Source organism: Palaemon carinicauda, chromosome 20 (genome assembly GCF_036898095.1).
Source record: "Palaemon carinicauda isolate YSFRI2023 chromosome 20, ASM3689809v2, whole genome shotgun sequence".
Classification (NCBI taxonomy): domain Eukaryota; kingdom Metazoa; phylum Arthropoda; class Malacostraca; order Decapoda; family Palaemonidae; genus Palaemon; species Palaemon carinicauda.
Window position 1 is genome coordinate 40391775 of NC_090744.1, and position 8996 is coordinate 40400770.

The window sequence follows — 8996 nt, forward strand, 5'->3', positions numbered from 1 at the left end:
ACTTTCACTGTGTTCACAATTTGGTCCTTCATTGACAAATTACAGTCCATCAGTACACCCAAATTTTTCACAACAGGCACAATCCCAACATCAGCATCACCAATTTTTATACTTTGAATTAACTGGTAATTCTTCAAAGCCACCCTTGTGCCAAAAAACATACATTCTGTTTTATCATCATTTAATTTGAGCTTTTTCCTCTGCATCCATGTTTTTATTTCAGTCATTATCTCATCAATTTTCTTCCCTGTATCTTGTGTTGTTGAAATTGAGAGGTAAAACTGAGTATCATCTGCATATAGTTTAAAACCCACTTTTTGTTTTTTCAAGATGTGTGATAGCTCGATAGTATATATGTTAAACAAGATAGGGCCCAGGACACTACCCTGTGGTACACCCTTCATAAGTATTCTCTCATTGGATCGGTTTCCAGAAACTTCTACAATAGTCTTCCTGTTCACTAAGTAACTTCGCAAAAATTTCAGTGCTTCCTGAGTCACTCCAATAGACTTCAAGTCGTCAAGTAAGTATTCGTGCACAACAGTGTCAAAAGCAGCACTAAGATCTAACATAATTAAAATTCCACACTTTCCCCCATCAAGAAGACCTATCATATCATTCATTATTGAGCACAAAGTAGTTTCTGTAGAATGATTAGCTCTGTAGGCCGATTGATTTTCCGGGAATACCTCTAACTCGTCAATATGCGCCCACAATTGCTCACTTATGACTTTTTCAGTAAGCTTTGACATGTAGGATAAATTTGAAATGGGCCTATATGAATTTAGCTCGTTTACATCACCTTTCCCTTTGTAAATTGGTTTGATCAACGCAGTTTTTTCACAGCTAGGAAAACAGGATTGCGATATACTTAGGTTAATTATGTTCAGGTAAATATTATATACGACTTGTTTGTTTGGAGCTTCACTTATTGAACTGTTTGGGAAAGGGTCGTTTCCACAATATGTATTCTTCATCTCTCTCATAACCTTTAACAAGTCGCACATATTTATCTCCCTAAATTTTATTAACTTCTTTCCCTCCTTCACTGGCATAGCTGACTGTCCTTCCAAGTGATTTTGGGGGAAGCCTCTATAGATTTTATCAATTTTTTCACTAAAGAATATAGCAAAACTCTCTGCACAAACATTGTCAGGCAAGACATATTTTTTCTTTAATCCCATCAAATCATCAAGGTTTTTATGAAAGTCCTTCATGTTATTAGTTTTTTTACATTCGCCGTTGTAGAATTTTCTTTTTGTTTTTTCTAACAGGATGTTATAGTCATTTCTGGCGTTATTATATAAATTTCTGGCTTGTAAGGATTTGGCTCTTTTCCATCTACCTTCCATCTTACGTCTGTGTCTTTTTGCCTTTAATAGCTCACTATTATACCATCTAACATTTTCGCGTACCACTATTTGTTTGTTCTTTATGGGACACATGGTATCGTACATTTTTCCAAAATTGTCGTTGTATTTCTTGGTATAGCACCCAACACATTCTATGTCTACCATATGTTCACATTGTGTGTTCACACAAGACATTTGCGCTACACTAGCTTCAATAAAATTCTCAGCATCAAAATTTTCCCGTTCCCTATATGTGATCCATTTTTTCAATACTCTGGTGCAATTTATATTAACATTAAAGGTGATGAGTTTATGTGTTTTTGAGGTCTCAAAGTCTGGTTCCACTTCAAGGTTTTTTATTAGGTCTGAGTCTTTTCCACATATGACCAAGTCGAGTGTATGACCACCTACTGACGTTGATACCAAATAGAGTACAATTCATTAGTCCTAAGAAAACTGTGGGGAGTACAGACATCAAAAGGTTGTCTATAGAGTAATAAACAACGGAAAGGAATGGCATTAGTATCCAAGAAGCATACATGTGCTCCGCAATATAAAGGTGATGATGCAGCGAGTGTATGGGTTTCGTTATGCAACTGATTACCCTGCTATGTAGGTATATGAAGGTAATAATGTTGTGGAAGTTTCACTAGTTTCACTGTACATGGGAGCAATCGAGAATTTAGCCATTAAAGAATGAATATGGCAGTCAGTTCTTCTCTGGAGCCACCGCTTGTTAGATTAGGGGAAACACCTTTATGCTGACATTACACAATCAAACACGAGGACACACAACTATTTATTTCTTTATATATATATATATATATATATATATATATATATATATATATATATATATATATATATATATATATAAATATATATATAGATGTATATATATATATATATATATACATATATATGTATATATATATATATATACATATATATGTATATATACTGTATATGTGTATATAAATAATATATAAACATATATATACTGTATATATATGTGTGTATATATATATATACTGTATAATACATATGTGTGTATATATATATACACTGTATGTGTATATATAATATATATATATAAACATATACATATATATATAAATATATATACACACACACACACACATATATATATATATATATATATATATATATATACAAACATATATATATATATATATATATATATATATATATATATATAAACATATTAAACATGTAATATCTATATATAGATATATATATATATATATATATATATATACATATAGATGTATATATATATATATATATATATATATACATATATATGTATATATACTGTATATGTGTATATAAATAATATATAAACATATATATATACTGTATATATATGTGTGTATATATATACTGTATAATACATATGTGTGTATATATATATACACTGTATGTGTATATATAATATATATATAAACATATACATATATATATAAATATATATATACACACACACACACACACATATATATATATATATATATATATATATACACAAACATATATATATATATATATATATATATATATATATATAAACATATTAAACATGTAATATCTATATATAGATATATATATATATATATATATATATATGTGTGTGTGTGTATACATAAATGTGTATATATATATATATATAAATATATATATATATATATATATATATATATATATATATATACTGTATAAATATGTCTTACTTATAATTGTAATCGAACAGCATGTACACGACTGTCAAAATTATGGAAATTATATTAAACTAATTTAAATTTATGTGATTCTCTGGCAATTTAGACCAGCAAAGTCGCTCACAACCAACATACAATAAAAATAAAATTGAGTTAACGTCATAGTAATGTTCGTTAGTAAAGGATGACATGGCTTGAATTTATAAATTTCTGAATGTTAGAAATACCGTTTACGCTTTTGTGTGTGTGTGTGTTTGTGTGATATACATGCCGCAGCCTTTGAAATCGCATACAGTTTCCTTAATGATGTTGTGCCATTGCCCTAATTCCTTTGCGGAACTTTCCCGTGCACCTAGTGCCTTTCTTGATCTGCTATATTGTGCGTAAGACGTCTGGTACACTTTCTTGATGTTGAAAAGTTAAGAATAACATAATCAGGATTCGCAATTTGTGTTACACACAAATCAATGCACTTTACCATTACGATTAAAGCTCATTCAAAAGGTTAACATACAAACTAAACTTCTTATTACGTTGGAATTATAAAAGAAAAATAGGAGAAAAATATTCAAGAGCTCTAAAAAGACGTTTATCAACCATGATTACAAAACATAAAAGCAGCCTTGAAATACAGTCTGATCATAGACGTACGATAAAGAACAGGTGATATGAAGTCAGCACATCAAAACATTGTGAATACTTCGAGTAGCCTACTCATTCATATAAAGAAGTGTTACATCTATTTGAGTAGACACGTGAAATTACCACTGCATTTTGAAATTTTCAAAGAACACATTCTATAATTACAGTGCACCTCCAATGTGCGCACAGTGAACAACTTACTAAAAATATGATAGGCTGCTGTATATATTGAAAGATTACACTACAAATTATCCTCTTATCAAAATGGTAAATAATTTGTAACAAATTAAAAATATTATATAAGCTACTGTATATCTTGAAAAAGTACACTAAAATGATCAGATCAATGGTAATAACCTTTAACGAATTAAAAATATTATAGGCTACTGTATATCTTGAAAGAGTACACTAAAAATTATCATATCATCAAAATGGTAAATAATCTATAACTAGTTAAAAATATTATATTCTCCTTTCATCAAAATAGCAAATAATTCATAACTAATAAAAAAAACATAGGCTACTGTATATGTCGAAAGAGTAGGCTACGATAAAAAATTCTTCTGTATATGTCGAAAGAGTAGGCTACGCTAAAAATTCTTCTGTATATGTCGAAAGAGTAGGCTACGCTAAAAATTCTTCTGTATATGTCGAAAGAGTAGGCTACGCTAAAAATTCTTCTGTATATGTCGAAAGAGTAGGCTACGCTAAAAAATTCTTCTGTATATGTCGAAAGAGTAGGCTACGCTAAAAATTCTTCTGTATATGTCGAAAGAGTAGGCTACGCTAAAAATTCTTCTGTATATGTCGAAAGAGTAGGCTACGCTAAAAATTCTTCTGTATATGTAGAAAGAGTAGGCTACGCTAAAAATTCTTCTGTATATATCGAAAGAGTAGGCTACGCTAAAAATTCTTCTAACAACAAAATTGTAAATAATTTATAACTAGTAATATTATAGGCTACTGTATATCTTGAAAGAGTATATACTAAAAATTCTCTTATCATCAAAATGGTAAATAATTTATTACAACATCAGTGTGCACACTGTGAATAATAACATCAAGGAAAATTTATGAATACCCATAGTAATTTCCTTACATGAAAGCCTGTCAGCGTCGTTTATTTGAAACCCTCAGGTCCCGTTGTCTCATTAATCCTGATAGAAGCCGCCTGTTTCGTATCCGACCGGCATATAAACATCAAAATACCCCTCTTTGAAGAAGAAATATGTTTCACCCTTTAGGTACCATTTGCCGCCTCTTTCGCGAGATGAATAATGACAAGGGAGATGAGGAAGAAGAGAGGAGGGAGGGAGGATCTGGAGAAGAGGGAAAGGGGGAGGTGGTCCTGGCAGAGGAGGGGGAGGATAGGTGATCCTGGTAAAGGTGGGGAAGGGAGAGGGATCCCCGGGAGAAGAGGGAAAGGGAGAGGGGCCCACAGTAGCTAGGGAAAGGAGAGGGGTTCCAAGGAGGGGAAGGGAGAAGGGTTCTGCCAGGAGAGGGGAAGGGAGAGGTGGTCCTGGCAAGGGAGGGAATAGGAGAGGGGTTCCTGGCAAGGGAAGGGAATAGGAGAAGGGGTCCTGGCAAGGGAGGGAATAGGAGAGGGGGTCCTAGCAGAGGAGGGAAAACGAGAGGGGGCCTGGCAGGGGAGGGGAAAGGAGAGGGGGACCTGGTTGCAGAGGAGGGAACAGGAGAGGGGGTCTTGGCAGAGGAGGGGACAGGAAAGGGGGCTGTGGCAAGGGAGGGGAAAGGAGAGGAGGTCCTACCAGGAGAATGGAAGAGAGAGGGGGTCCTGGAAGAAGAGAGAAAGTGTGTGTCCTGGTAGGGAAGAAGGGAGGTTTAGGATATTCGACTAGAATTATAAATTTGGGACAGGCACTGGTGCTGGGGCCTTGGAGGCCACTCAGCACCCATGGAAAATGAAAATCCTACTGTTGCACTATGAAATAAAAATTAAGAGATTAGGCAGCAAGCTGAAAGGAAGCTGGAACGGAGACATAGCAGAAGGTTAAAAAGTCAATGACCAAAAGGGGGTATTGGCAGAGGAAAAGGGAGAGGAAGAGGGAGAGTTCTGGTAGGGAGGAAGAGGGAGAGTTCTGGTAGGGAGGAAGAGGGAGAGTTCTGGTAGGGAGGAAGAGGGAGAGTTCTGGTAGGGAGGAAGAGGGAGAGTCTTGGCAGGGGAGAGCAGGGGGGAATTTTTGACAAGGGGTGAGGGAAGGACAGAGGTCACTGACAGGGGTAAAGAGGGAGGAAAGATCATGACATACGGAAGGAGATGGAGGAATTTGATAAAGGGGACTGCTGACAAGGTAGGAAAGAGGGTGGAGTTTAACAAGGGAATGCCGACTTATTGTGAGGATGGAGAAATTTGTCAAGCAATAGGTAGAGGTAAACTCGACGAGGAGGTGAGAATTGATGATCAGAGCAAGAACATGGAAATGGCATCTGAGATGAGAGGAAGATAGATGGAGGAAAAAACAGTAAGAAGGCAGGTGGAGAGAGCTATTAGACAAGGTACTGAGAAGAAGTTCATCAAATAAGATGGAGGGAAGAGAAAGGGGTCTGTCGTTGGAGGGGGAAGATAGAATCTTGAGAAGGAAGAAAGAGGGAGGAATCAGATTAAAATGCTGGAGAGATGAAGTTGGAGTAAGGATGAGGATAATCCTAAGAAGGGTAAGAAAAGGGAGAAAGATGGAGAAATTTTCCATGAAAGAATAAGATAATTTGGACAAGGAAAAGCATGAGAAGAGAAAAAGAAAAATAGAGAATTTGGACAAGGAAAAGCATGAGAAGATGAAAAATAGATAGTTTTGACAAGGATAAGCATGAGAAGAAGAAGAATAGATAATTTGGACAAGGAAAAGCATGAAAAGAAAGAAGAAAAATAGATAATCTGGACAAGGAAAAGCATGAGAAGAAAGAAGAAAAATAGATAATTTGGACAAGGAAAAACATGAGAAGAAAGAAGGAAAATAGATAATTTGGACAAGGATAAGCATGAGAAGAAGAAGAATAGATAATTTGGACAAGGAAAAGCATGAAAAGAAAGAAGAAAAATAGATAATCTGGACAAGGAAAAGCATGAGAAGAAAGAAGAAAAATAGATAATTTGGACAAGGAAAAACATGAGAAGAAAGAAGGAAAATAGATAATTTGGACAAGGAAAAGCATGAGAAGAAGAAAAACATAGTTTGGACAAGGAAAAGCATGAGAAGAAGAAAAACAGATATTTTGGACAAGGAAAAGCATGAGAAGAAGAAGAATAATAAATAGTTTGGACAAGGAAAAACATGAGAAGAAGAATAATAGATAATTTGGACAAGGAAAAGCATGAGAAGATGAAAAATAGATAATTTGGACAAGGAAAAGCATGAGAAGACGAAAAACAGATAGTTTGGACAGGGAAAAGCATGAGAAGAAGAATAATAGATAATTTGGACAGGGAAAAACATGAGAAGAAGAATAATAGATAATGTGAACAACGAAAAGCATGAGAAGAAAGAAGAAAAATAGATAATTTGAACAAGGAAAAGCATGAGAAGAAAGAAGGAGAACAATAGATAATTTGGACAAGGAAAAGCATAAGAAGAAAAACAATAGATCATTTGGGCAAAGAAAAACTAGTGAAGATCGCAAAAAGGAAAAGAAAAAAATAAGTGGGCAGTCTTGACAAGAAAAGAATAGAGTGTGAGGATATGAAACGAGAGAGACGAGAGAGGAAAAGAAACAAGAGATAGAAAAGAGGGGGAGGAAAAAAACGACAGAGAAGAAAGAGTGAGGAAAAGAAAAAATAGAAAGAGAAGAGAGGGCGAGAGAAAGAAATAAGAAAATGAGAAGTAATGGCGAGAAAAAGAAACAGGAAAAAGAGAAGCGAGAGCTAGAAAAAGAAACAAGAAAAAGAGAAGCAAGGGGAAAAAGGAACAAGAAAAAATAAAGCAAGGGGGAAAAAAGAACAAGAAAATGAGAAGCAAGAATGAGGAAAAGAAATAAGAGAAAGAAGAGAGGGTGAGAAAAAGAAAGAAGAGAGAGAAGCGAAAATGAGGAAAAGAAACAAGAGAAAGGAGAGGAGGGGGGAAAAGAAACAAGAGAAAGGAGAGGGGGGAAAGAAATAAGAGAGAGAGAAGAGAGGGTGAGGAAAAGAAACGAAAGAAAGAGAAGAGAAGGTGAAGAAAAGAGTGAAGAAAAGAAACAAGATAAACAGAACAGAGAGAGAGAGAGAGAGAGAGAGAGAGAGAGAGAGAGAGAGAGAAGAGAGAGCAAAAGTAAGAAGTCTAACAAAAGAGAGTGAAGATTCCACCCTCAAAGAAAGTGAGGAACTTCCCAAAAGAAAAAGACCTAGAAAAGTGCGAAAGCCTCACAATTAAGAAAGGGGAAGGGACCTGGCCAGGGAGATAAAAGGCGCAGGCTGTCAGCGTTGAAGGAAGCAAGGGAGATCTCAAAGGAAGGAGAGTTAGGAGTTACATCTCGTATTAAGAGTTACCGAGACATGAAAAGCAAATGGACCTTGCGCGTGTTATTTCTTTACGCTGACATAAAAGGGTCCCGAGAGGGAAAGGGGACCTTTTTTTTTTCTCTAGTCCTTTTATTTAAAGAAAAGGAGAACATTTTTCTTGAAGTGTCATGTAAAACACATTAGATTCGCTCAAGGGAACTCAACGTAATGGCTGTTGATGTATTACCTTCTAAAATGTCATAAACTAGTTACATGTTGAGAGAAGCCAGGCTAAAATTAGTAAAAAAAAAAGTAGAAAAGCATTCAGAGTGCAGATCTCCGCCACGGTAGTTTATTTCTCGAAACCAGCTTACCTTTTTCAGAATCAAGTTAAACAGTAGACATATTTGAAGTCTGTGTGACAACTATGTGTAAACTTGGGGTTAAAGTTAGGTTTAATTTAGTCAACCTATTGCTCAACCTTGACCTAAGATTTTCAAAATTTAATCACGCCCATGTCTCTACATAAAAATGAACCCATAAAAGTTTCACTACTCTGTGATGAAAAAAAATTGGCCAAGAGATTGTTCACAAACAAACAAATCAACAGACACAAACAGGGGCGAAAACATAAACCTCCTCATAACTCCGTTGGCAAAGGTATACAGATTGAGTTGAATAACGTTAAACTGGGTCTGTCCAATCTCGTTCTCTTTCTTGTCACAAAAATAAACTGGATTATATACAAATTTTTAAGGAAAAATCAGCCTATAACGAAAAATTCTATTTAAACATTTCGTTTATGAATATAACAATGATGATAGCAGAAAT